At 46.6% G+C, this 27,989-nt stretch overlaps 1 protein-coding gene and 1 pseudogene across 9 annotated transcripts in view; one reads left to right on the top strand and one right to left on the bottom strand.

The window, feature by feature from the left end:
- Positions 1 to 27,989, top strand: part of ANKRD11 (ankyrin repeat domain 11) — a 221,437-nt gene that overhangs the window by 135,029 nt on the left and 58,419 nt on the right. The gene's annotated exons all lie outside the window — the stretch shown is intronic.
- LOC116555782 lies at positions 13,870 to 14,392 on the bottom strand (annotated as a pseudogene). Its single transcript, XR_004270674.1, has one exon. The product of XR_004270674.1 is annotated as an NEDD8 pseudogene (transcript).

Here is a 27,989-nt window from a genome sequence, read left to right as displayed (position 1 = left end):
GGCTCACTGCAACCTCTGCCTCAGCCTCCCGAATAGCTGGGATTACAGGCGCCCACCACCACTCTGGCTAATTTTTGTATTTTTGGTAGAAACAGGGTTTCACCATATTGGCCAGGCTGGTCTCTTCTTGAACTGCTGACCTTGTGATCTGCCCTCTTCATCCTCCTAAAGTGCTGAGATTACAGGTGTGAGCCACTGCGCCCAGCCCTACTTTCTCTTGTGTTACAATTTTACATCAGTGTTAGGATGAAGTAAATGAATCCTGTAAGGTTAGTAGATAAATATTCAATGTTTTATGTTTTCCATAAACTTTTCTCAAGTATATTTGTTTTAAAATAATTTTGTTGTAGTGACCCCCTTTGCTTAAGCATACCGTGAAGTAGAAGAAGCAGGGAGAGAAAAGAGGAGGAAAAGACAAGTCGCTGGCGAAGCAGGTGTGGGCCCGGCTTGGGGGCCCGTGTGGTCATCCTGAAGGAGGGCAGGCAGCACATAGGAGATGCACTCAGGAATCTGCCTGGCCGACCACACACATTCTCAAAGGCAAGCGGGACCCACCCAGCCGAGGCTTCTAGAGGCAAACTGGTGCATTTGGTGGACAAGGGCCAGGTGCTGAACACTTTGGTGCCAGTGAGTAGAGTGGACAGAGCTTTTACCTCTCAAAGGTCAGCCACAGTGTGTGTGAGGTCAAGGGTGGAGCTGAGAGGAAGTGGCCCTGACCCAGGCCTCACTCTTGTGGGGCAAGGTCTTCTCACTTTACTGAGTTTGCCAGAAGCTCTGCTGCGAAATCGTGGGTGTGACCCTTGAAGATCTGCCCTGACCTCCCTCTGTGCCCAGCATCAGCGAGTGCCCTGCTGCCATTGAACCGAGAGCAGGGGATGGGCTTCACTGTGACTTCTGCTCAGCTTTTTCCGGGGGCTCTGAGACCCGGGGGGCTTCACTGTAGCTTCTGCTCAGCTGTCTTGTTGGCTGCCTGAGACATTGCCGGTCATGGGCCTCTGGCTTCTGACTCGCGTTCCCCCAGGGCTCTGCACCTCCTGTGTAGCAAGCACAGTGTACATGTGGCCACCATGTCCAGTGCTTGGGACAAGTCTCATGTCATGTCCAGCACTCCATCCCTAGGGAAATGTGTCTCATGCTTTTCAAAGAAAAATAGCAGCCAGATGCGGTGGCTCAGGCCTGTGGTCCTAGCATTTGGGAGGCTGAGGTGGGCGGATCACTTGATTACAGGAATCAGTCTGACCAACGTGGTGAAACCCCATCCCTACAAAAATTAGCTGTGCCTGGTGGCATGTTCCTGTCATCCCAGCCACTCGAGAGACTGAGACAGGAGAATTGCTTGAACCTGGGAGGCAGAGATTGCAGTGAGCCAAGATCTCGCCACTGCCTTCCATCCAGGCTGACAGCTGAGACTCTGTCTCCAAAAAAGAGATAATATCAGCTTTATTTAGAGAATTGACACACTCTAAGTTTACCCAGTTAAAGCGTACAGTTCAGGGGTTGTTAGTGTATTCACAGGTCTGTTCAACCACCATGACTGTCAGTTCTAGAACATTTCTGTCACCTCAGAAAGAAACTTGGACCTTTAATCATCACTCCTTGTCCCTCCTCCAGGCTCTGCTTTCTGTGGGTCTGCCATCCTGGTCATTTTATGTCTGTGGAATTGCATGCAGTGTAGCATAACAGGATCCTGTGCATGGGACGCAGGACCTGTGTCCACAGCGCCCACAGCAGCATTGCCTTAATGCCAAGCACAGAGAGGAGCTTCTTCTCCATGCCTTAACTTACAGACATGTCAGAGAGTCTGTATCCAGTGTTTTCTTTAAACAGTTTGCTAGGATTTTCTTTGAATACATATATTTATGAGATGGGAATCAGTTATTTGGTTTAGTGGGTAATGAATGCCTGGAGTGGTTTGAAGAGGTAGTGAAGGGTGTGGGGTAAAGTCAGCCTCCTGTGTACCTCCATTGCCCGAGCCCTCGAGGCCATCCTAGAAGGGCTGCCTGCTCAGCGTCAAGGACAGCCTCTTCCTGCTCCCGTGGGAATCTGGTCTTCCTTCCCTAGGGCCATGGATGCCATTCCTCCAGGAATTTGTTCTGCTTTTCCAGGTGTGTTTGGTGTCGTGTGGGTGTGGAGTGATCAGTATTTGATTTCATTCCTGGCCATGGAACCCCTTGCTCACGCCCACCACCAGCTGCCTCCGCCTCTGCTCTTCTTCTCAACGGTGCTCTTACTGTGCCTGCCACCGTCCGCTCTCTTGCACTCTCTCTTAGAGCTTTTTTGAGGTACAATTTTTAAATACTGTGGAATGCACTGATTTTAATAGCAGTCAGGGGATGCAGCCTGAGAAATGCACTGTTAGGTGGTCTTGTCCTGTGAGCGTCACATAGTGCGTGTACACAGACCTAGAAGGCAGAGCCTCCCACACACGTAAGCTACATGATAGATCCTGTTGCTGAGTCACTGTGCTGAATCGTGTAAAGAAATCGCAACACAGTGCAAAGTGTTTATGCCCTGGGACCACTTCCGCTTAGTGATGCTTTTATGGTGCCACATTCCCCCGTGATGAGTGTGGCCTGTTGACCGAAGCATCATGTAGCTCATGACTACAAATGGGAGAGTTTTAACAAATTTGTTGGAACAGTCTCCTTCCCCCATCACAGTCACGATACAGAGTATTTCCATCGCCTCAAAAAAGTTCCCCTTTTCCTTTGTGCAGCACTTTCCCCCGTTTCCTGGACCCAGGATGCTAATGCGCTTTCAGTCACTATAGGTTTTGTTTTTCCAGAACTTAGTATGCATGGAATCATCGAGTGTAGAGTCTTGTGTCCAGTGTGTTTCATCTTCCTTTTGAGATTCATCTGTGTTGTGTGGTGTATGTCAGTAGTTTTCTGAGTAGGTTTTTTGGGAGGTAAATATGTCATATGTTTATTCAATAAGCGGTTTGTAGATGTGTACATGGTTTCCTATTTTTAGCGATTGGGAGTCAAGCTATTTTGAGTAGATGCATGCAAAGCATCCAGTGGATGTGTGGTGTACTTTTTCTCTGTTAAATTCCTGGGCCTGGGTTTCTGGGTCATATGTTAGATGAATGTTTAACTTTTTAAGAACCTGCCAGACTCCTTTCAGAATGACCACACAGTTTTGTCTTCCCACCAGCAGGGAATGGGAATTCCATTTGCTCTGTCCTCACCGCTATGTGGTATAATCCATATTCTCCATTTTAGCCATTCTAGCGGATTGTGGTTTTAATTTCCATTGCCTTAATGACAAATGATGTTGCTTGTGTTTTCAAGTGGCTTTTTTGGTGAGGGGAAGGGATTGTCCATGTATCTGCTTTGCTGAAGCACCTGTCTTTACCTTCACATCTGCCATTTGTTCATTTCTCAAAATCGGGTTGTCTGGTGATTTTTGAGAGTTGTTTATAGATTCTAGACACAGGTCCTTTACCAGCTCTATGTTGTTTGAATTTTTTTAAAAACCAGTATTCGGCATGTATTTTTCTTTTCTTTTTTTAAAAATTATTATTATTTTAGAGATGAGATTTCACCATGTTGGCCAGGATGGTCTCCATCTCTTGACCTTGTGATCCACCCACCTCTGCCCCACAAAGTGCTGGGATTACAGGCGTGAGCCACTGCGCCTGACTTTATTTTTATTTTCTTAATAGTGTCTTTTGAACAGCTAAAGTTTTCAGTTTGATGAAATCCAACTTAGTAGCTTTCTCTTGGGTACTTTATGCTTTTTTATCTGTAACCCAGTGTTGTAGAGATTTTCTCTCATGTTTTCTTCTAGAAGTTACATAGTTTTCACTCATATTTACTTCAATTATTAGGTAATTTTTGGTGTATGGCATAAGGTAAGGTTAGAGGTTTTTGTTGTCATTTTTTTTGCATAAAGATATCCAGTTTCCTGCATCATTTGTTGAAAAGCTTCTTTTCCCATTCAGTTGCTTTACCTTTGTTAAGAAATTGGCTGACTATATTTGTTTGGGTCTATTTTTGGTCATTTCTGTTCCATTGTTCTATTTATTCTTTTGCTAATACCACACTGTCTTGATTACTATAGTTACTATTTAAAAAAAAAAATTTTTTTTTTTGAGACGATTTTACTCTGTTTCCCAGGCTGGAGTGCAGTGGTGCCATCTAGACTCACTGCAACCTCTGCCTCCCAGGCTCAAGTGATTCTCCTGCCTCAGGCTTCCAAGCAGCTGGGATTACAGGCATCTGCCACCACATCCGACTAATTATTGTATTTTTAGTAGAGATGAGGTTTCGCCATGTTGGCCAGGCCGGCCTTGGACTCCTAACCCTCAGGTGACCCACCTGCCTTGATGTCCCAAAGTGCTGGGATTACAAGTGTGAGCCACTGCGCCTGGCAGTGATGACTGTAGTGTCATGTTATGTCTTGAAATCAGTAATCAGTAATTTTCATCTGTCTTCTTGGCTCTTTTTCTTTTTTTTCTTTTCTTTTTTTTTTTTTTTTTTGGGACGGAGTTTCGCTCTTGTTACCCAGGCTGGAGTGCAATGGCGCGATCTCGGCTCACCGCAACCTCCGCCTCCTGGGTTCAGGCAATTCTCCTGCCTCAGCCTCCTGAGTAGCTGGGATTACAGGCACGCGCCACCATGCCCAGCTAATTTTTTGTATTTTTAGTAGAGACGGGGTTTCGCCGTGTTGACCAAGATGGTCTCGATCTCTTGACCTCGTGATCCACCCGCCTCGGCCTCCCAAAGTGCTGGGATTACAGGCTTGAGCCACCGTGCCCGGCCTCTTGGCTCTTTTTCTACAGTGCTGGGTTCTACTGGGTCCTTTGCATTTTTCAGAATCAGCTTGTCAATTTCTATTTATAAAAAGTCAGCTGGGATTTTTGATTGAGATTGTTTTGAATCTTTAGATCAATTTGGAGAGAATCAGCATCTTAGTATGGAGCCTTCTTTTTATTTCGAGTGGTCTTGCATATATTTTATCCTTGTAATTTTTTTAATCCTATTGAATTTTTTTAAACTTTAGTTTCCTATGGTTTGTTGCCGGTCCACAGAAACACAATTGATTTTTTAAAATACTGACCTTAGGTCTTGCAGATTTGTTTAGTTATTCAAAACAGAAATTTCACAGGATTTTCTATATAGACGTTTGTGCCATCTGTGAATGGACAGTTTTCCTTTCTTTTTTTAAGGAATTATGTTTAGGAATTCTAGTACAACACTTAATTTAAGTGTTGAGAGTGGAAATTATTGCCGTTTTCAGAATCTTAGGGGAAGAGTTAAGTTCTTCAATTAAATATGTTGCCTGTTGTGTTTCAGTAGATTCCTTTTATCTGGTCGGCAGTTTCCTGAGAATCTTTTTGTTGTTTTTGTTGTTGATTTGGAGTTTTGCTCTTGTTGCCCAGGCTGGAGTGCAGTAGTGGCTCGATCTTGGCACAACCTGCACCTCCCGGGTTCAAGTGATTCTCCTGCCTCAGCCTCCCGAGTAGCTGGGATTACAGGTATGTGCAACCACACTCAGCTAATTTTGTAGTTTTTGTAGAGATGGGTTTTCTCCATGTTGGTCATGCTGGCCTTGAACTCGAGACCTCTGGTGATCTGCTCACCTCACCCTCCCAAAGTGCTCGGATTACAGGCATGAATCACCACGCCCACTCTCCTGAGAGCCTTTAACGGGAATGGAGCAGAATTGCGTCCATTGCTTTCTTCCCCCATCTGTTAATATGATAATTTTATTAAAAAGCAGTTGGGGAAAAAAAAGTCAATAAAACAAAACTTGTTTTCTTTGGGAGACCGAGTCTTACTCGGTCGCCCATTCTGGAGCGCAATGGTTCGATCTCGGCTCACCGCAACCTTCGCCTCAAGCCGTTCTCCTGCCTCAGCCTCCCAAGTAGCTGGGATTACAGGCATGCGCCACCACCCCCGGCTAATTTTTGTATTTTTAGTAGAGGCAGGGTTTCACCATGTTCACCAGGCTGCTCTCCAACTCCTGACCTTAAGTGATCTGCCTGCCTTGGCCTCCCCAAGTGCTGGGAATGCAGGCATGAGCCACCGCACCCAACCGGATTTTTTTTTTTTTTTTTTAAAGACATTAAAACTGGTAGCCCTTTAGCCAAACGATCAGGAGAAAAAAGAAGCAACAGATTTTCAGTCTATTGACATGCACATGAGAAAAGGGGCATTGCTGTGATCTGTAGCCATTCACAGGACAGGAAGAGAGTTCTGTTAACAACTGTATGCCCATATATGAGACAAGTTAGATAACATAGACGCATTCTTTAAAACATGCCAACTACATCAGCTTACTCAAGAAGAAATAGGTAGCTTAAATAGCCCTGTATCTTTTAAAGAGATTGAATTTTTAGGTAATGCCCTTCCCACAAACAAACCTTCAATCCCAGATGGCTGACTTGGTTATTTGTACCATCCGTTTGAAGAATAAGTAAACTCACTTATATAGAAGCCCTTTCACAACAGAGGAGTGTATACTGCCCAGTCTTTCTATGAGCCAGGGACACCTTGATTCCAGAATTAGAGAAATACCCACATTAATACAGATGTAAATTAAATTATAGCATCTGTAAATGATAATACCTCATGATTGAGTGGGGTTTATCTCAGAAGCTCAAATTTGGTTTAGCATTAAAAATCAATGTACTGTACCATAATAAAAAAGAATAATAGAAAAGAAATGTCATAAGATCATCTATGAAGGTTTTTGATTTTAAATGATATTTGAGCCTGTAATCCCATCTACTCAGGAAGCTGAGGTAGGAGAATCGCTTGAACCTGGAAGGCGGAGGTTACAGTGAGCTGAGATGGTGCCATTGCACTTCAGCCTGGGCAACAAGAGTGAAACTCCGTCTTATTTAAAAAGGAGAAAAAAAAACAAAAAACAAAACGGAATTTGAGGCCAGACAAGGTGGCTCAGGCCTGTAAGCCCAGTATTTTGGGAAGCCACGGTAGGAGAACTGCTTTAGTCCAGGAGTTGCAGACCAGCCTGGGCAACGTGGTGAAATGCCCCATCTCTATAAAAGTATGGAAATGAGCTGAGTGTGGTGGCATGCTGGTAGTCCCAGCTACTCTGGAGGCTGAGGTGGAAGGATCAGTTGAGCTCAGGAGGTAGAGGCTGCAGTGAGTCAAGATCATGCCGTTTCACTCCAGCCTGGGTGACCGGGTGAGATGCTGTCTCAAAATAACAAAATTCCATATCCATTCATAAGGAAAGTAAGAACAGGAGTTTCCTCAGTCTGATGAAGGACATTCTGAGAAACACCTGCAGCTGACTGACACCATTCTTACTGGTGAAAAACTGAATACATTTTTCCTAATGTTGGAGATGTTTCTGACCTCTTTTTATTCTTTTTAAAAAAGTAACCTTTATTACTGAAGCGCAATACTCAACATTTTAGAAAATTAGGAAAAACCAATAAGGAGAAATACAATGTAAAATAATCACATTTTTTTTGCGACCTGGAGAACAGATTTTTTTTTATGTGTACATGTTCACGTACACACACATACACGCACGTGCATGCAACAGGTAGGCTTCTGTGTCAGCTTGTTGAGGCTCCGCTTCCAGAGATATAAAGAAGCATGCATGCAGGTGCTGCTGTGGCAGTGTTTCTTCATTCAGATTTCCTTTTTGGCAAGCTTCTTCGTTTCCTCCAAAGCCCAGGCCAAGGAGAGACACCCCCACAGGCCTAGTGCCTCACTCCAGCTTGAGCTCAGCCCATGTGTGCCCAGTCATCCCCTATAACTGGCCTTTCACCCAGCAGAGCTGCTTCTCCTGCTGCTGACCAGCCATGGGGATCGGGCCATTGGCTTTGCAGAAAGTTGGCTCCTTCCTGTTTTGTCTTGTTGTTTTCCTGTAGTGTCATTTAGCTTGTTCTCTGCTTATTTAAAACAAAACTCACCTTTCATTTTGTTTAACCTCTGTTATATGTTTGCTTTTTGTTTAGTTTGTGTTCTTCCATTTCTCATGTTTTCTATTCTTTTGGTTATGTTCTAATTTTTAGAACCTCTTTATTGGGATGCCTTCCAGCAATGAATATAAATACATTTCCCTGTAAGAACACTTTACCTGCATCTCCTGGTTTGCTGTATCGCATCTCTGTCATTTCCAATTTTGCATATTTCTCTGGTTTCCCCTCCTCTCTCATACTTAAAAATGCATTTCTAATTCCCAGATTCGGGGTCATGTTTTCGAGTCACTCTTCCTCCTGTCTGAGTTGCATTGTCACTTCCGAAGGTGACCCTGTCACAGTTTTTAGGCTTCCTCTGTAGTTGTATGTGTGGTCAAGTTTTGATGACTGTTCCCTGTGATCTTGAAAAATGGTGACTGCGTGATTATTGGATTATTTTATATGTGCGTGTTAGCTCAAGCTTGGCATTGCTTTTGAGTCTTCTGTCTTGTAGCTTTGGTTGGGGTTATCTCCGTGGTCTGTTCTTCACTGAAAGGCACTTTAATGTTTGCTCCATGGTTGAGGCTCATTTTCTGTTGGTTCTTTTGTTTTTTTGGAGTCGGGGTCTCCCTCTGTGTCCCAGGCTGGAGTGCACTGGTATGATCTCGGTTCACTGCAGCCCCCGCCTCCCAGGTTCAAGGAATTTTCCTGCCTCAGCCTTCCAAGTAGCTGGGATTCCAAGCGCCTGCCACCATGCCTGGCTAATGTTTTTTTGTATTGTTAAGTAGAGGCGGGGTGATACCATGTCGACTAGGCTGGTCTCTCACCTCACCTCAAGTGATTGCCTGCCTTGGCCTCTGAATGTGCTGGGGTTACAGGCATGAGCCACTGTGTCTGGCCTGTTGTGTTGATTCTTGCTCTTTACTCGGAGGCTCTCTTATTTGCATAAATGTTTGGACTGTCTTAGCTCTCCTGTGAAAGGAACTTTTTGCCATATTATAGTGGCACACTTTATCTCCTGAAATGCATTCCGCCCTCACGTCTGTACCCAGCACTGATAGAGCAGCTCAGTCTGGTGTTCATAGTATGTACCTGGTGTGTCTTTTCTGAAATGTGTGCCGAGTTTCATGGTTTAGACGTCTCTCAGCTCATTGAGCTAGCTGGATTACTTTTTCCATTCCAGTCTGACAAACTTTGTCTTTTAAGTGGATTTTAGTCCATTTACTGTTTCCCCTTAGCCTGTTTATGCTGCTGTAACAAAATGCCTGAGATGGGTTCATTTATAAAGAACAGAAATTTATTTCTCGCAGTTCTGGAAGCTGGAAGTCGGAGAGCCTGGCGCCAGTGGAGCGCCCCGTGCCTGTTGCTGTGTCCTCCTGTGGCTGCAAGGACAGAGGTGTGGACAGGACTGCCTCCCAGTCCCAGCCCTTCATAGCAGCCAGTGTTCATCCACCCACAAGGGCAGAGCCTCCCCGAACGGGGCACCAAGTGTGGTGGGGGTCGCAGGGGGGTTGGCACTGAGTTACGTGCTGTCATGTGCTTTCCATTTGTCGTGACGTGTCTTCTCTCTCTCCTTTTGCCAGGGGGCCAGGGGGCCAGGATGGAGGCTTATATGTTTCTTCCTGCTCCATGTTTTTTTTTCTCTTTACAATTTGGAGATTGTACAGTGTCTTTTTTGTGGTTATGTTGGGAGTTTTCCTTTTTCATTTCCTGGTGGATGCTCGCAGATGTTAGGACTTGTTTAGACCGTGGAATGGTTGGGAAATCATCTGGGCTGGGCCTCCCTGGAGCACCTGTTGGCCTGCCTTTCCTCCTGCCCCATCTGCGCCTACCTCTGTTGTGTGGTGTGTTTGTGCTTTTTCTACACTGGTATTTTCTACAAGGAGTCTAGTAATGAAACTAGGGAAAACGTAGTTTGAGGTTCTCCTGAAGATGAAGACTTAGAAGGTTGTTGAGAGTCTCATGCCTCATCTGCTGTTGGTGGGAGTTGCTGCTCCAGCCACCTCCGGCCCCACGTCTGGCCCTCCACTGTGCTCCTGTGCCCTCCTGCCTGGGAGCTCTTTGTTCTTCCCAGTCTGAAGGCATTGGCAGCTCCCAGCATGCGTGAGGTCACCCTTGTTTCTGGCCCTCTTTATTCCTGGGCCCCTCGGCCCGGAGTGTCCTCCTGGATGCTTGCATTGTGGGCTTATCCTCCAGACGCTGAGGCAGCGTTTAGACAAGGAGGAGCCTTTATTCGTGGGTCATTTTGGCAGATGGGATTATTTCATCCTCAAGAGGGTGAAATCTATATCAGACATATATTTTCTGGGAGTGCGCAGACAGCAGTGGCCTATGTTGGCCCTGGTGGGGTCTCGAGTTGGTGGTCCTGCCTGGAGGCCTGGCTAGGCATTCTCACAGCAAGGGGGTGTCTTTGGATGGTTGCAGCTACTGCCTTCTCTTTGTTTGCGATGTGGAAATAATACCATCTGTTAGCTAAGGCTCTTTAGAGGCTCCAAATAAAATAACATATGAAAGTAAAGCACTGTGCAGATGTAATCTGAAATGGATCATTAAGCCCTAGTCATGACTTAGGGGGCTGGGAAACCGTCCTGAGTCAGGGTTGCTCACATGTGCTCAGCATACACTGCTCTGTGTGCTCCTCCCATAGCACACACCCCAGGGATTGCTCCCAGCGTACAGATGAGGAGACAGGCCCAGGAAGTCCTGTGCTTAAAGCCTCAGTCGGGAGCAGGGGTGTGGGGGCCCAGCTTGAGGAGAGGCTGGCTGCCTGCACTGACATTTGCATCTGTGACGTGCCCCTGGGTTCAGAGCGTCAGAGCTGGCCATGAGTGTGAGTGGGTGGATTCCCCATACCCAAAACAGCACATGATCTGTAGTGTCCAAGGTGCCTTTGTTTCCCCTACTGTTAGTTCATGGGAGCGAAGAGCATAGCCTCACGACCTGCAAAGCATAAACTGTGTCAGACACAGGCAACTCGGGGACAGCTGGTGGGAGGCATGCCATGACGCATGCTGTGCAGTGACTTCTAGTTGGAGGCCCCTCCTTGAAAAACATGAGCTGTGAATCACTTGTGATAAACCTATTACTCGTTGTCTGTGAAGGTAGTTGTCTGTGGAAGCTATGGATATAACTAAGTTCAGGTTCATTGCCGCTTTGTGTTTTCTGACTGGGGTGAGGTTCTGAACGAGGTTAATTGTCTGGCAAATCCAAGAGGAGGCGCTGTGTTTTGCACGCACCCTCACCATCCCTCCAGCCGATGCCAGGCTCTCTCTCTCATTTGCTCGTGCATGTACACATATCTGTGTACCCTGCCTTTTAAGAGATTACACATAAAAACATAAATCTGAGCTGATTTTTACTTTGAAATAATTCACCACAGATTCAGTTAAAGCAATTAAAGTGTTGGAGCTTATCATTAAATGTTAATTTTTCTCTTTTTGGAAACACAGGTATTGCTTTTACAAAATCTGCTTAGGCCCAGCGCAGTGGCTCACACTTATAATCCCAGCCTTTTGGGAGGCTGAGGTAGGTGGATCACTCTTGAGGTTTGGAGTTTGAGACCAGCCTGACCAGCATGGTGAAAGTAATGCCGTTTCTACTAAAAATACAAAAAATTAGCCGGGCGTGGTGGTGCACACCTGTAATCCCAAGCTACTCAGGAGGTTGAGGCTACAGTGAGCCCTGATCATGCCACTGCACTCCAGCCTGGGTGACAGTAGAGAGACTCTGTCCCAAAACAAATAACAACAACAACAAAAACTCAAAAATCCTTAGATTTGCAAACAGACATGAGTACATAATTTTTATCAGTTTGTGCATCCCGAATTCGGGATTATGAAGCATGTAAATGATGCCTGCTTTGGGCTCTGAGGTACCAGCCTTCTTCTCATTCTCCTCTTTCCCTTTTCCCCATTTCTTTGCCTGGTGGGCAATTATCACAAAAAGGCACTCTGAGAGAACGAAAGTTGGGTTCTTCTGTAATAACGTTTTTCATGTTTTAACATGCAGTGTGTGCTTCCTTGGAGTATTTAGTTTTAATGAGGGCTATAATGAGAAGTATTTCTGTAGGACCCATAAATAGACTTTTACACCATGAAATATCAAGTTTGTTTTTTCTCTGAAGAATGTCAGCTCATACTTGGGGATGTATTCGCGCAGTTTTCGATATAATGCTTCAAAAAGACGCTAGAAGGGGAAACAAGGAAAAGGCATATCCTGCTCAGGCGCGTGGCATGCTGGGAGAGCTGCGCAGGCAGGGAGTTCATGCTGGCTTCTCCCTGCCCGTCCCTCCCCACCCTTTGCCTTGTTCGTGTTGGGCCATCTCTTTGCAAACCTGGTCCAGAGTGTTGCTGGTTTATCCTGGATTAAATGTTGTCTTCCCAGGGCCTCAGCGTGCCTGGGAAATTCCATGTTTTCCGACTCTCAGGTGAAATGGACTGTTTTCTTCAAAGATAGAAAATAGTTTAGAGGCCTGAACCTGGGCTGGTTGCTCAGCTTTACGAGAAACTCTTGATGTTCCACCTGGAACGTGTGCCCAAGCAGTCGACCTGATTCTCTCTCCTGGTAGAGACGTACCTGTCGTTACCTGTATTGTGCTTTGAGGCCCAGATGCCAAGATCTGGAATGGCCTGAGAGAAGGGACTAAGTGCCCATGGTGGTGTGAGGCGGAGGGTGGGAAGCAGAGCCGTGGCCAGTGGAGGTGCAGCGCTCTCGCAGGTGAGCCGTGGCCAGTGGAGGTGCAGCACTCCCATGGGTGAGCCGTGGCCAGTGGAGGTGCAGCGCTCCCGCAGGTGAGCCGTGGCCGCTGTGGCCAGTGGAGGTGCAGCACTCTTGCAGGTGAGCCGTGGCTGCTGTGGGCTGGTCCATCCATGCCGGACTCTGCCATCTCTTGGCCACTTTTTGTTTGTGCTCATGTTTGTGCAGAGTGTTAATCCAAGGACCTCATTTTGCTTTTGTAGGTCTATGATAAGACAGATGAATTAGGCATACGTGGCATTGCTCCCATTGTTAACAGTAGGATTTAGGGGTTGGGTGGGGTGGGAGAGGAGGCAGTGGGTGGTCCTTACTTTAAATCTGGAATATTTTTTATGCCATTATCCTCTATTTACAGCTTTCAGAAATCAGCTGGTGTCACTGCACATATGTTTAGAGCCGTTGCTAAGGTGACAAGCCCAGCAACCCACACAGGCCTTCTGGAAGGCAGGGAAGCTGCGTGGTGGGGCCTGTTCACATTGGGGCCTCATCTCTCCAACCTGTGGGCATCTGCAGAGTGCCCTGTTCCAACTTAAATTGTCTGCTTCCTTTTGGTTTGATTGCCTGATTAATGAATAATTTAAAAAGAAAAAACGCTGTGGTGTATTTAATACAGAGAGAAACAGACCCATGGCATTGTTTCCAAACTGTGCCTCCTTTCCATGATTGCAGCAGAGCTCCAGTGTTCTCAGCTGGTCTCACCTTTCTCATTCACCTTAGAAACAAAGCTGTGGGCTTCAGGCTTTTCTCCATGGAAACCTTGATTTCTTTTCTAATATTGCATATAAATAGTCCACATAACTTGAGTTATGGCATATTAATGTTTTCCTGGGTATATGTTAAAGGATTCTGAGGGCATTTATATTTAAAAATGTTCTTTTTGGGTGTGTTGGTGAGTCTTTGGTCTGCTTTGGAAGGTAGGAGTGTCAGTCCAGGGCTCTGTCAGCTGATGCTCACTCCCACATCGCTGCCCATGTTTGGAAATTGAGAAGGTGCCTTACTAAACGTTTTTGGGGTCTGGACTCTCTGAGAATTGAGTAAAAGCTATGGATCCTCTCCTCAGGACAGTGCACATGCTTGTCCATCTTCTTTGTGATTTCTGGGGTTTCAGAACTGTCTGGGCCGTTGTGACTCTTCTGAGCTCTTGTTTTGCCAACGGACAGCCTCCTGTTAGCACTTGAGTTTATAGTTTTTATTTAAATGAAATTTGTTAATTACATTGTCTTCCTCTCTTTCTCTCTCTTTTTTTTTTGGCCAGGAAATATTTTGTTGACAACCAGGGACACAGCCATAAGAGAGGGAAGCACACAGGACTGCAAACTAACACCCAGTAGCCAGCAAGGGCCCTCTGGGCCAGGAATACTGCATCCTGGGGTCCTCATAGTCTCCCACCAGTAGACATACATTACTGGGCATCCAGGGGTGGGGGCAGTGGCTCTGGTGTCCCAGAGAGTGAGAGGATATATGATGCCTCATTATGAGCTACAGGATAAGGAGGTAAAATGGAGGGTCCATCACTGCCTAAGACCACCTTCTCCTCTCGGAGCCAACACGAGGTGGAGGACTAAACCACCTAAAATCCTGTAATTAGCTGCTGTCTTCTCATCATTCATCTGTTTGCCACTGTAGATGAGCCTCTGCTGTTGTGGGGGGATTCCCTCTTTCTCCTCCACATGCTCCTTGATTTGTTCCACCTTATCTGTAGCTTCAATATCAATCTCAATTTCCGGTCAGCGTCTTCACTTTATTTAGCATCTTCTTTCCAGTTTGGGACTGCACATGGATAAATTGCTGCTCCTACCACCCCGGTTGCTGCTGCCGTTCTCTAGCACTCTGCCTGCGAGTATATTGTCTTTTTGTAGAGTGTAATCTTGTTACAAAAAAAAGGATTATGTGCAGAGTACTGTTTCCCCTTTTCCAGCCAAGATCTCTTGATAAAAGTTTTACAACAGGACTGGGCACCTGTAATCCCAGCGCTTTGGGAGGTGGAGACGGGTGGACTGCCTGAAGTCAGGAGTTCAAGACAAGCCCGGCCAACATGGTGAAAACGCGTCTCTACTGAAAATATGAAAGTTAGCTGGGTATGGTGGCAGCACCTGTAATCCCAGCAACTTGGGAGGCTGAGGCAGGAGAATCCCTTGAACCCGGGAGGCGGAAGTTGCAGTGAGCCAAGATGGCACTACTGCGTTCCAGCCTGGGTGACAGAGGGAGACTTCATCCCCCCGCCCCCCAAAAAAATCCTTTTTTTTTTTTTTTTTTCCTTAATAACAGAAGACATCCTCCCTAATCAGAAGTGAAAGACGACATGTTTGCGAATGACTGTACAGTGTGACACTTCATCGGGTTTTTACAAAGCATTTTACAGTTTCTTGGAATTCCATTTCTAGTTGTAATTTTTAGATTTGTAAAGAAACAAATACTCATTTTAGTGTTGTTTGTATTCACAAAAAGTTGGAAAAAAACAAATGTCAGTCAACAGGAGGATGGATTTTTTTCAGACAATGAAGAGCACACTGCAGTTGTCACAAGAACAGTAGAACTGCCTGTATCCACACAGATAAATCCCAAAGCACAGCATGGAGGGAAAAGGTATGGCAGGAACCGTCCCGTACATTACCTGCAAAGACATGAGCAGTCCTTGGTGTAGGCTTATGTGTAGCATGAATGTCAAAGCACCGATAGGAATGATTAGCATCAAAATCAGGCTTACACTGAGAAGGAACTAGAGCAGGGTGGGGCTTATATGAGGGGCTTCAACCATTATGTCAGCTTTCAATGTGAAAATTCTAAGGCAAATAGCAAAATGAGCAGATGGTGGATATGTTTGTATTCTTCTTCATACTTTACATCAAAAATTTTAAAGAAAACATTAGCTATTGTTAATTTGTTGTAAAATGTTATGGTTAGAAAATATTTTCTATGTAGAAATCATAAAATATAATACCCCGTTATAAATAAATGCTGAAATGGTTTGAAAAAGAGCCACCTTTACACCTGACACTTCACAGACGCTGGGTGCACTCAGGGTCAGATGGGCTTTTCTGACCGTGGAGCTTTCACATTCAGCCTGTGTGGTGTGTGGTGCTGCCAACTGGCTTCCCCAGCTCTCAGTGCTCTGTGTTTTGATTTGTTAGTGTAAGCCTTCAAGCAGACCTGGGCCTCTCTTACTGCTTTGGTTGTATCAAGGAGGAATTCACACCTCTCTAGGTCCTTTTATTGCTTAACGCACGATTTTGACGTAATAGCAAAAATTCCTCTTCATTGTGATAATGGACTGAAAAGTGGACCTTCTAGCAGGCATCACAGGAATAAGTTTCTGGGTGGAATATGGGTTCTGGTCCTCGTGTTCTTGAGAACCTGTAATTACAGGGATCCGGGGGGTGCACAGTTCACCCATAAGCAGTTACCCAGGACATCTTTCCCCTGGTTTAGAGGGTCCTGGATGTGCACCGCTCACCCATCAGCAATGACCCAGGACGACTCTCCCCTGGTTTAGAGGATCGGGGCAGGGGGTCACTGCTCACCCATCAGCAGTTACCCAGGGTATCTCTCCCCGGATTTAGAGACTCAGGTCAGGAGCATATGGACACATCATTCCTTCCTGGGTCCTAAGTCCAGTGAAGGCCATGGGTTGCAACTTTGACGGGAAAGGAGGTTCCCACGTGCTTTCATTATGGGTTTACATCTGAGTGATTTACTTGTTACTAATTAGGCTTCTTGTTCTCCAGACCTTTCAGTTGCGAGAAGGAAATTATTGTTTGGCCTGGCTGATTCTCTAAATGCTGAAAAGAGCAGAGATTTTTTTTTTTTTAACCTGTTTCTGCAAAAACTCTTTTTTTTAAACAGAGTATGTGTTAACTACAGGATTTGTACTACTGACAGGCCCTTTTCAAATCACTGTTTTAATTTTGCAGGTAGTCATTATTTGTTAACACCCCTGTAAACAGGTGGCTGTCCTGGCTTGGTAGGGGAGGGACTAACAGAGACCCACACCCTGGAGGACACAGTGTGGCACTCACGGCAGCACGCAGGCAGAGTGGACGTGCTGTGCTGCAGAGGTACCCACCCCCTGGCACAGTAACGGTGGGTCTGGGGGCGTCACACCCACTGTTGCCCCTGGAGCTCCTGAGTGGCAGAGCGACACAGTGGCCCTGGTGTATAGGGAGTCAGCATGATAGTGGCACCAAGTGACGTGGGAGGTGGGTCACAGTGTTGCTTGTCACTTATGGGACAGTGAGATTGGAAGCTGGACCCTCATTCTCAGCCAGTGCTTGCAGCCCAGGAGCTGTAGTCCCAACAGAGGGGGATTCTACACACAGTAGAGTGAACAGAGGGAGAGGAACAGGCATTGCATGGCTCAGCTGCCTCCAGCCCTGCCCATGTGACCTGGGCAGGCGTGTTTTCCACTGAGGCAAGAGCTGCACGTTGCCCGAATGGTTAGAATTGCTTAGACCATGTTCGTGTATTGTGCAGTAGAGTTAACAATGTGAAAACTGTGAGTGAATGTCTGATGACACGTCCAGTGAGACCCAGCGCTCAGCTCTGCTTGGTCATGTGGTGCTGAGGACTCCAAGTCACCTGAAGTGCTCTCCTTTCTGACATTTCCTCTGGAGCTTTTGGCGTGGGGCTTCATGCATTAATCTGTGGCTTTGGCATTTTAATGTGCAGGGTTATTTTTTTTTTTTTTTCTTCTCAACCATTAAGCAGAAGGATAATTTGCAGGGGTTTTTTTGGTTTTGTTTTTGTTTTTTGAGATAGCATCTCTGTTGCTCAGGCTGGAGTACAGGCGGTGTGAGCCCAGCTCACTGCAGCCTCTGCCTACCAGGTTCAGGCAATCCTCCAACCTCAGCCTTCCAAGTAGCTGGGACTACAGGTGTGCCACATCTGGCTACTTTTTTTCTTTATTTTTTTTGGAGAGACAGGGTTTCACCGTGTTGCCCAGGCTAATCCCCAACTCCTGAACTCAAGCGATCTGCCTGCCTCAGCCTCCCAAAGTGCTGGGATGACAGGTGTGAGCCACCGTGCCCGGATTGCAGTTGTTTTCTTATGGAAAGACATTTCTTCATGTTTTAAAATGTGACTCTTGTATCGAAACCCTTTTATCGTCTCTCATATAGTCAGAACATTAGAAACAGAGAGTGGGGCCTGCTTTTAGGACAGGCTGGGTCCTAGTGCCTGTGTTCCCGGTCATGGCCACGTGGTCAGAGTGGCGCCCACAGGTGGCTAAACTTCTTACAAAGCATCACTTTAACCTCGTGTCTCATTAAAGTGCTGGGTTCCCACCAGTACAGAAGAAACGGTATTGTGATTTTAACTTTAGAGGAAATGGTGAGAAATCTGGGCAGTGTCTTGCTGTAGGACTCCTCCTGCACCCCTCTGCCTCCTCCTTCAGTGTTTACCTGGCTCTAGCACCATGGGGCCATCGTGAATGCAGAAGCCGGCAGCAGACACACTCCTTCCTGGGTCTTTGAATCCAGCGTGCTGTCTGTGGACACTGCCCCCCAAGGTCGGACAACGATCTTGGGGTGCAGGCAGTCACGTGCCCTGGTGCATGTGCGTTCTGTGGGCATGCCCCACCAGGTCTGATGAGATCTTGGGGTGCAGGCAGTCACGTGCCCTGGTGCATGTGTGTTCTGTGGGCATGCCCCGCCAGGTCTGATGAGACCTTGGGGTGCAGGCAGTCATGTGCCCTGGTGCATGTGCGTTCTGTGGGCATGCCCCGCCAGGCCTGATGAGATCTTGGGGTGCAGGCAGTCACGTGCCCTGGTGCGTGTGCGTTCTGTGGGCATGCCCCACCTGGTCTGATGAGATCTTGGGAGTGCAGGCAGTCACGTGCCCTGGTGCGTGTGTGTTCTGTGGCTGATCTCCTGCACCTGCTTCCAGCCAGGCACCAGTTCTGGCGCTGTCGATGTGGCTCTTGCCTCAGCCCCTCAAGTCTTGAGTAGCCCATGAAGACAGTGGCTCTGAGCTCCACAGGTGTCCTGGACAAGTGTCCAGAGGCCTGGGTTCTGTGGATTACATGGCAGAAAACTATGACTGAAAACTGGATCAGCAGATTAACAGCTAAAGCTTTTGCAAACCACCTGCCAGGAATAGTATCTAAGGTTTCCTGTGATGTTGGCCCTCACTTCTTAATTTAGAAATGCTAATAAAAGACCCATCTGAGAGAGTCACAGGGCATCTCGAAGTATGGTGCATGGTCATGTCTGTGGCACATGCCTCAGCACAGACAGGGGTCTGGCCAGCAAGCCACCAGCTTTTGGGGATCCTGCCCCACTGTTTCTCCTAGCCCTTTAGAAGCACAGGCTGTAGGGGAAACTCACAGGTACTCTTTGGGTCAAACCATAACACAAGCTTGTAAGAACTGACACTGTCCCCTCTCACAGTCAGTGATGCCTTAGTCCTTGCTGTTTGCAGGCCCCTGGGCACCCATGTGCTCTGTCCTCAGCTGAGGTGCAGACACAGACTTCTTACCTCGACTTGTGTGTGTGACAGGCTTTGCAAACTAAAGGTTCCCTGCCAATGCGACATCACGCGCTGCTCTGTTACAGCGGTCCTGAGGCAGCACGCACAGGCTTTCATCAGAGCAGTATGGCCTTCATAAGGAGAGCATCTGCGTCTCGCCTACTGTGTGCTAGATGGGAACCCACTTACCCGAGACTCAGGATGGCAGAGACCCCTGAATGCAGAGGCCTCGAGGTGCTCCCATGCTTCTCTGGGATCTGTAGGACTCACAGATGCCCTAGTGTGGATTTGGTCCTGTGCTGGAAGGAACTGGAGCCTCCTCTGTGTGGCCCTATTGCAACCCCTGCTTTGGGGTGTACTGGTCTCTTCCGGGAATGGGGGTAGTGTGAGGCTGTCACACAGGCCCGGCCCCGCATCTGAGCCTCCATGGAATGCCAGGACCATGGGGAAGGCATGCACTGAGCTCACTGCTGTGCTCTTCACAGTGCCTCCACAGGCCGCACACGGGGCATCGGGTGTGTCTTGGTTAGTTATTTGGGGAAGTGGTCAGCAATCAGTCTTAGTCTTTTCTTTATTGTTCTTTGAGGTATAACATCTGTGCAGCAAATGGCACAAATCTTAGGTGCACGTGATAGAGTTCATGTCACATGTACCTGTGCGACCACCCAGTGAAGGTACAGGATTCCTCCTGGACCTTTCCTCTACCCTGATTCTTGAGTTTCTGCCTGGCCCCTAATTGCACAAGGCCCTCATGCATGCAGAAGCCACAGCAAACACACTTGTGTTTGGCTCTTGGCATCCAGCGTGCTGTCTGTGGACACCTGCATGCCCCGACATTGTGGTTTCCCTGCACTCATTTGCTCTTCTGCTGGTGGACACTTCAGCCTTTTGCAGTTGGAGGGTGTTTTGCACAGTTGAGTGTGGTGTGACGTGGTAGGCGGCCTGTGCTGCCCTCACCGGGGTGTGCCTGGGATGCTCCTGAGCTGTGGCCTCTCATGGAGCATGGCTGAGCCTGTGCTGGGCTCTGCTAGCTCTGGGTCAGGGTCTGGCTACTTCTCATGGGCCCCACAGCCTGCCGCCTGTTGGCTGCCCACATCGGTAGTGCATTTTCCCATCCCTTTGCCACCCTGGGGTTGGAAATGGCGGGACCCCGCTTTCTGAGAGGAAGGAAAGCGGTGGAGGAAGAGAGGGCTCCTCAGAGAAGGGCAGGCTTGGAGGAATGAGAAGAGGTGGACTCAACTCAGAACCTGAGAGCAGGTTCTTTCCATTCAGTCTTGGAGTACCCTCAGATGTCACCAACTTCAGAAACTTAGCCATATTGGCAATACACTCCCAGTCAACAGGGATTGTGAAGGTCATTGATGAGTGCCAAGCTGGGCATCAACATTATCCTGAGCTCGCAGCTTGCAGCTTGGGAACAGCGTTTTCTCTTTTTTTTTTTTTTTTTTTAATTCTTAATTATTTTATTTAAAGACAACATCTCACTCTATTGCCCCGGCTGCAAACCTGGCTAATTTGTTTTGTAGAGTCAGGGTTTCATCATGTTACCCAGGCTGGTCTTGAACTCCTGGGCTCAAGCAGTCCACCCATTTCAGCCTCCCAAACCGCTTGGATTATAGGCGCGAGCCACTACACCTGGCCTTATTTCTGTATTTTGTAGATTCAGAAACCAACATACATCTGACCGCAAATTGAGGGCTCTCAACCAGTTAGGGCAGCATTTGAATTGTCCCCACTACTTCCAGTTGTGAGAAAAGTAGTTTACCTCTCTGTTCATAACACCCCACGTACTGGGAACATGCTCACAAAATAATACTCTCTGTTTCCACGATGGTGTGTTCAGTGCCCCCGGATATTTTCTGTTCTGTATTATTTCCCTGTCACAAAAAGGCTTTATTCATAATTGCCAAAACGTGAAAGCAGCCGAGATGTCCTGCAGGGGTGAATGGATCAGTAACCCAAGGTCTATCCAGACAACGGAGTATTATGATGCTACAAAAACAAGTGAGTTGCCAGGCCCTGGAACGACATGGAGGGACGGTAAATGCACGCTGGGCTGGCAGCTGCACACTGCTGAGTGAAAGCAGCACAGCTACAAAGACGACGCCCTGTAGGGTTCCTACTCTGTGACATCCAGGAAAGGGCAAAACTGTGGAGATGCACCAAGATCAGCAATGCCGGGGGCTGCGGAGAGGGAGGGAGGGAGGGATGTGTAGCAGGAGCACGGGGGCCCTGGGGCAGTGAAGCTACTCTGCATGATACCACAGCCGTGGGTCCACGTCAGGATATGTGCATCCAAACCATACGGCCTGTGGGTGATGACACTGTGTCCGGGGGTCACGACTGCAACAAACGGCCACTCTCTTTGGGTTTCTGAGGCCAGGGATGCAGGGGAACCCTCTGTACTTCATGCTCAGTTTTGCTGTAAACCTAAAGCTGCTTTAAAAAATATATATATTTTTAATTTTAAATGGCTCTTTAACATGCTAAAATGACTCTGGAATTGACCTTAGTCATGACCCAAAAGTTGTGATGCAGTACCGTGTCTTTGTAGTAGAGTTCCCAGAGCATTGTTGAGCTTGGACACTGAGTCCAGTGATATTGAGTCAGGCAGGCATTTGTGCGTGCTCCACAGGGGACCCTTGTTCCCTGGGGCTTCCCTGTTACTCTGGGGGACCACGTGTCAGATCCCCCAGGTGTGCTGGATGGGAAAGCCACTGAAAACCGTGGGGCAGCACCTCTGTTCTGTTGCAGCTCTTGTTTCTAGAGTTTGTAATTACGTTCTGTACTGTGGACCCTTGCATTAAAAAACAAAGCAGCCCTAAGGAGTCACACAAAATATGAGTATAAAGGAAAGAAATGGAAGTTTCTAAGTGAATTGCTTTCTTTCTCACTTGCACCTGGACAGCCTCCTAAGTGGTGTGGAGAGTGAAACTATGGAGATCAGGGCAGTGAGGTGCTTTCCTCTCTAGCAGCTCCCTGCGTCGGAGAGGGCATTGCAGACCAGGCCCAGGGAACCCTGCCTGCCTCTCAGCACCTCTCTCCTTGTGTTTGTCCTCTGCTTTTTTCTAAAGCCGTTGACAGTGTGATAACGTGGATTTAGGTAGTGCTTTACTGTTTACAAAGTACATTTTCATCGAATCCCCACAAGATCCTTTAAGAGAATGTGTTCTTGTCCTCATTTTATAGAAGTTGGTGAGAATCAGTGAGCGGATGAGGTGAGAGTTTTCATGCATTTGTCTTGGGCTGCAAGTGCCATTTCTCTCCAGTGCTGCTCCTACATCCCCATCTGCGGGTGTAGGTGGTGGTAGCCTGGGGGGACACATGGAACTCAGGCATCTCTGCCCTCGGGGGCTTGGGGTTTCCTTCTGAAACACCAAAGATGCTTCAGCCATCCCAGGACTTCACAGAATTGAAGAGTGTTCACGGTGTTTTGTATGAGTTGGGATTTTAGTTTTTTGTTTGTTTCAATGTTTGTAGGCTGCTTGTGAAATGCTCCTTTTTTATGAGAATTCTTTAATACATAAAGGAGTCATTTCTTTTACACATTCTGAAGTTTTCTGGCATTTTGTCTTTTGAGTTTTAAAATTTTTATTATCATTTTTTATAGAGATGGGGTCTTGCTTATTGCCCAGTCTGGTCTCAAAACTCCTGGGCTCGAGTGATCCTCCCACCTCAGCCTCCTGGTTCTGGGATTACAGGCATGAGCCACTGCACCCTACTAAGTTTTATAATTTTTATTCAAAGTGCTGTATGCCCTTCTTAACAGAGAGTGTGGTGAATACAGTGATGAGGACAGTTCCCAGCCTGTGGGTTCCACTTGCCGGAGGCATCCCATCCCGTTACCCAGAACCAAACCCCGAGACTGGAGCATTGCATCCGCAGAAAACAATCGAAACCATCACCGTATATTAGACTAAATAAAAATTAAAAGAGCTCACAGGCGAGGTGTGGCTGCTCACGCCAGTAGCCCCAGTATTTTGGGAGGCTGAGGCAGGAAGATCCCTTGAGCCCAGGACTTTGATTGTTTTGTTACACTCCAGCCTGGGCGACAGAGGAGATCCTGTGTCTCGCTGTGTATCTATAAATATCTCTGTTTCGGTGGTGAATCCTCGGGTGCCTGCACTTCCTCAGTGCTACCACATACCTGGTGCTATCACAACGCTCTGTCCTAAGTGGACCATTTCAAGCAGTTCTGAGTTTGAACTGGTTTCCACACAAGGTCTACACACTAAGATTCTTTTATGTCTTTAATCCATGTCTTTTAAGTTTTTAATCCATAAACTCTCCGTATGTTGTTTTCTCTTGGATTGTTTTCCTCCATTTGTCAGAGATCTGGGCCTTTTTTCCCGTAGAATTGTTCTGTCTGTTGGGTATATGATGTGAACTGTGTATCTACTTTTAAATTTTCTATTAGCTTCATTGTAGAGTAAAAAGAAACACATGAAGTTAATATTAAGAATGCATTTTATCAGGCCAGGTATGGTGGTCCATGCCTGTAATCCTAGCGCTTAGGGACGCCAAGGCAGGCAGGTCACCTGAGGTCAAGTGTTTGAGACTAGCCTGTCCAATGTGGTGAAACCCCATCTCTACTAAAATTAAAAAAAATTAGCCGGGCTTGGTGGCATATGCCTGTAGTCCCAGCTACTCAGGAGACTGAGGCAAGTGAATTGCTTGAACTTGGGAGGCAGAGGTTGCAGTGAGCCTAGATAGTGCCACTGCACTCCAGTCTTGGGGGCAGAGTGAGGCTCCGTCTCTTCAAAAAAAAAAAAAAAAAAAGTATTTCATCAAACCTAGCATATACCAAAATACTGTCATTTTAACATGTAATCAATATGAAAAGTATTCGTGGAATTGTTTTGGTATTAAGTCTTTGAAATCAGAGTGTATTAAACGTCCAGTGCTTAGTGGTTCCACGTAGCTTAAAGCTGTGGTCATTGCCTGCCTAGCTCTGAGAGTTTCCTCCAGTCTGGATGGGACGTTCCGTGGTGGCATCACGCATCTCTCTCGTCCCTGAGGGACCTGTGCATTGGCATTTGGATCTAGAGGCATGGTGAGATTCAGGTTCACTTGTATTGGTGTTTTTTTTTGTTCTTTTTTTGGCAAGACTGCTTCGTAGGGTTCATCATTTTGCAGTAGGGCACACAGCATCTGGCTGCGTCCCTTTTTGTCAGGGAACCCTGCATGGATGCTGATTGCTTGGCTCCACTGATTAATTAGGTTTGCGTGTGGTGATGCTGTGACTCTGCCATTCTCTTGTTGCTGGAATATTTGTGTGTAGAAATCATTCCCTCCCATTCTCTGTCAGGTTGAGGCACAGCTTATGTGTAAGAATAATAAATGTTTGATTGCCCTTAACAATTTTCAAAACAGTGACTTTTTTTTTTTTCAGGCAGCATCTCGTTCTGTTGCCCAGGCTGGAGTGCAGTGGCACACTCCACCTCTGCCTCCCAGGCTCAACCAATTCTCCTGCCTCAGCCTCCTGAGCAGCTGGGACTATAGGAGCACGCTACCACGCCCGGCTGATTTTTGTATTTTTAGTAGAGACAGGGTTTCACCTTGTTGGCCAGGCTGGTCTCAAACTCCTGACCTTAAGTGATACACCCAACTCAGCCTCCCAAAGTGCTGGGATTACAGGTGCGAGCCACTGTGCACGGCCATCATTGCAAACTGTATACTTAACAATCTTAGAATAATTCTAACATAACCACCAACAATATTATTATTGAAAATAGGAAGATTTGGCCAGGCGCAGTGGCTCACACCTGTAATCCTAACACTTTGGGAGGCCAAGGTGGGCAGATCATGGGGTCAGGAGTTGAGGACCAGCCTGGCCAACAGGGTGAAATCCTGTCTCTACTAAAATACAGAAGTTAGCTGGGCGTGGTGATGTGCGTGGCTGTAATCCCAGCTACTTGGGAGGCTGAGGCAGGAGAATCGCTTGAACCCAGGAGGTGGAGGTTGCAGTGAGCCAAAATCACACCCTTGTACTCCAGCCTGAGCAACAGAGTGAGACTCAGTCTCCAAAAAATAAAAATAAAAGAAGGTTTTTTGCTTATGATATTTTTTAAATTTTTAGTTTTTGTCCTCAGGGCATTTAGCACTAACTAGAACTGTACAGTGAGATTGTTAGGTTTTCATCAAAAGCCACTTGTGTAAAAGTTTGAAGAATGTCCACAGAATCTTCGATCTGCCGTCCTTCAGAAGGTAGAGCGTCATTCTCTGCTGAGTGTGGGCTGCACATTGTAACTCACTGAGGAGGAACCGGATGAGGTGGAAGTGAAGCCATGGGACTTCTGATACAAGAGGTGCCCTGACTTCCTCCTTGTCACCCATCAGTCACTGTCCTGGGGAAGCCAGCTGCTATGTCACGAGGACCCTCACGCAGCCCCATGGACGTGTCCACACATCTACAGCCTGTCTGTGCACCAAGGAATTCAGGCATTCTGCCAGAACCAGCAACAGGCTCCCCCTCCCCCCGTCCTGGCCCCCAACCAGGGGAGCAGCCCCCTTGGGAGCAGCTCCTCCCACCATACTGGCCCCACTAGCACCTGACTCATATCCTGAGCCAGGTCCCCAGAGCCCTCCCACCCAGAAGCTGCATGGTGTCAGGAATGCTTTTATGGTGTGGTGTTGGCTCCTGGTCACTGTTGACAGATGCTTTCTCTTCTGCCCCTTGCCCAACACACAGCTAAGTGTATTGCTTCCTCTTCCCTTTTGGAGGTTTAGAGATTGCTTTTTGTATCTTTATGCTTAATGTTTTAAACCCTTTACATGTTAATATTTAATGTCAGATATATTTAAATTATTTTAAACATTATTAAAATGTTTATAATGTGAAGATTTAAGTTTTTACATTCTGTTTTTGAGACAAGGTGTCACTCTGTCTGTTGCCCAGGCTAGAATGCAGTGGTGCGGTCTCGGCTCAAAACTCCTGACCTCAAGTGATCCCCACTCCTCGCTCTCCCAAAGTGCTGGGATTCACCATGCCCAGTCTCATTTTATATTTAATTGTTTAAATGATGTAAAATGCATGATTCCAAAGCCAAATACACAAAACAAGGTTTATGAAAGGAAGCTTAACTTCTACCTCATTTTTTTTTAACTGTATTTCTTCTTCCTTTCTGTGAGAATTAATTTTTTTTTTTTTTTTGGTACTAGGAAATTTTTTAACAGCTTTATTGGATTATGAATGACATAAAATTCACCCATTTTAAATGTGCAGTTCAGTGAGTTTTGGGAAATGCATACCGTTGGGAAAACACCATCACGTAGACATATAGAATATTTTCATCACCCATGGAAGTTTCTATGTACCCCTTGTTTCTGTTTTTTTACCCCTTTGAAATCATTGTAGACTCAAAGGAAGTTGAAAAAATTATAGAGCCTCATGTTCCCTTCCCCAGCATCCCCCAGTGGTCGGGAATGTTACGTTGGAAGACATGTTGACTGGACCCCAGACTCTGTTCAGATCCCACCAGCTGTATCCTGGATACCTGGTCCTAGAGCCTCCTCACGGGGTCCCACCTGTTTGTCCTGGAGGAAGCCAGCTGCCAGGAGTCTCACAGGGAGTGACCTGCGAGATGGGCTTTTTGCACTCACTCAGCAGTGTCCTGTCCTCTGCAGATTCGCCAGCGCTCTTGGGCGTATCCATAGCCATTCCTTTCATTGCTGAGGGGCTGCCATGGTGTGAAGGAAACCCAGTTAGAAGGACATTACTGGGACAGCTGTTGAAGGGTTTTCCCTGTTGTCTGTTACTAGTAGGTCTTTGTGTGCGCATGAGGCTCCATTTCTCAGATAAATGCCCTGGAGTGCAGTCGTCTTGTTAGGTGGCAGGTGTACACTTGGGTTTGTGAGGCACTGCCTCGCTGTCCTCCAGAGCAGCAGCACCACTCCCCCTCCCTGCAGCAAGTGAGGGAGTTCAGCTATGCTCCTTCCTCTCCAGCATTCATTCCTACCTTGTATTTCAGCTGTTCCCATAGCTGTGTAGTAATGTCTCACTGTGGTTTTAAGTTTCATTTCCCTAATGGCTTAGGATGTTGAGTGTCTTTTCATGTGCTTGTTCACCGTGCATACCTCTTCGGAAATGACTATATCTTTTCTCTTATTTTCGAATTAATGTTGGTTTGTTGTTTGATACTTCTTTCTTCTGCATATAAGTCTACCATCTGACTTGTGATTTGCAGGTATTTTTCCCTGTCTGAAGTTTGTCTTTGCACTCTTTAAACTAGATCTTTCATAGAGCAAAAGATTTAATTTTGTCAAGGTGGTTTATTGATTTTTTTCTTTTTTGGATTGTGCTTTGGTGCCTTGTCTGACTTTGGCCCTAGGTCCTAAAGATTTTCTCTTGTGTTTTTCCTAAAATTTGTATAGGTTTTTATAGTTTTGTTCCATTTGAACCTAAGCATTTTATTTTTATTTGGAGCAACTATAAATGGTACTGTGTCTTTATTTATTGTTTTCATATGATAATTGCTAGGGTGTAGAATTAGGATGGGTTTGCATATTGATCTTGGATTCTGTGGCCTTGCTGAACTCTATTAAATCAAGTTTCTCGGGATTTTCGACAGCTTCCTTGTGATTTTCGACATGTGCACTTATGCCATCTTTATTCCATTTCTTCCTTTCTGCCTTATATGCCATTCCATCTACTTCCCAGTCCGCACCGTGCTGGCCAGATTTCTGTTGAGTGTTGAGTGGCAGCCCTCAGCACGTCACTCTTGGTCATGCTAGCCTCGAGCTCTTGGTAGATGGCCTTTACTGTGTTGAGGATGTTTCTCTACACTCCTGTTTTGCTAGGAATTTTTATCATGAGTTTTGAATTTTATCAGATGATTTTCTGCACCAGTTGTGATTATGTGAATTTTTTTCTTTAGCCGTTGGCCTG

This window comes from Sapajus apella, unplaced genomic scaffold (assembly GCF_009761245.1).
Source record: "Sapajus apella isolate SASKATOON/1434 unplaced genomic scaffold, GSC_monkey_1.0 scaffold15, whole genome shotgun sequence".
In the NCBI taxonomy this organism is placed as follows: Eukaryota; Metazoa; Chordata; class Mammalia; order Primates; family Cebidae; genus Sapajus; species Sapajus apella.
Note: the sequence above shows the minus strand (reverse complement) of the source record. Positions and strands in the feature narration are given on the sequence as shown.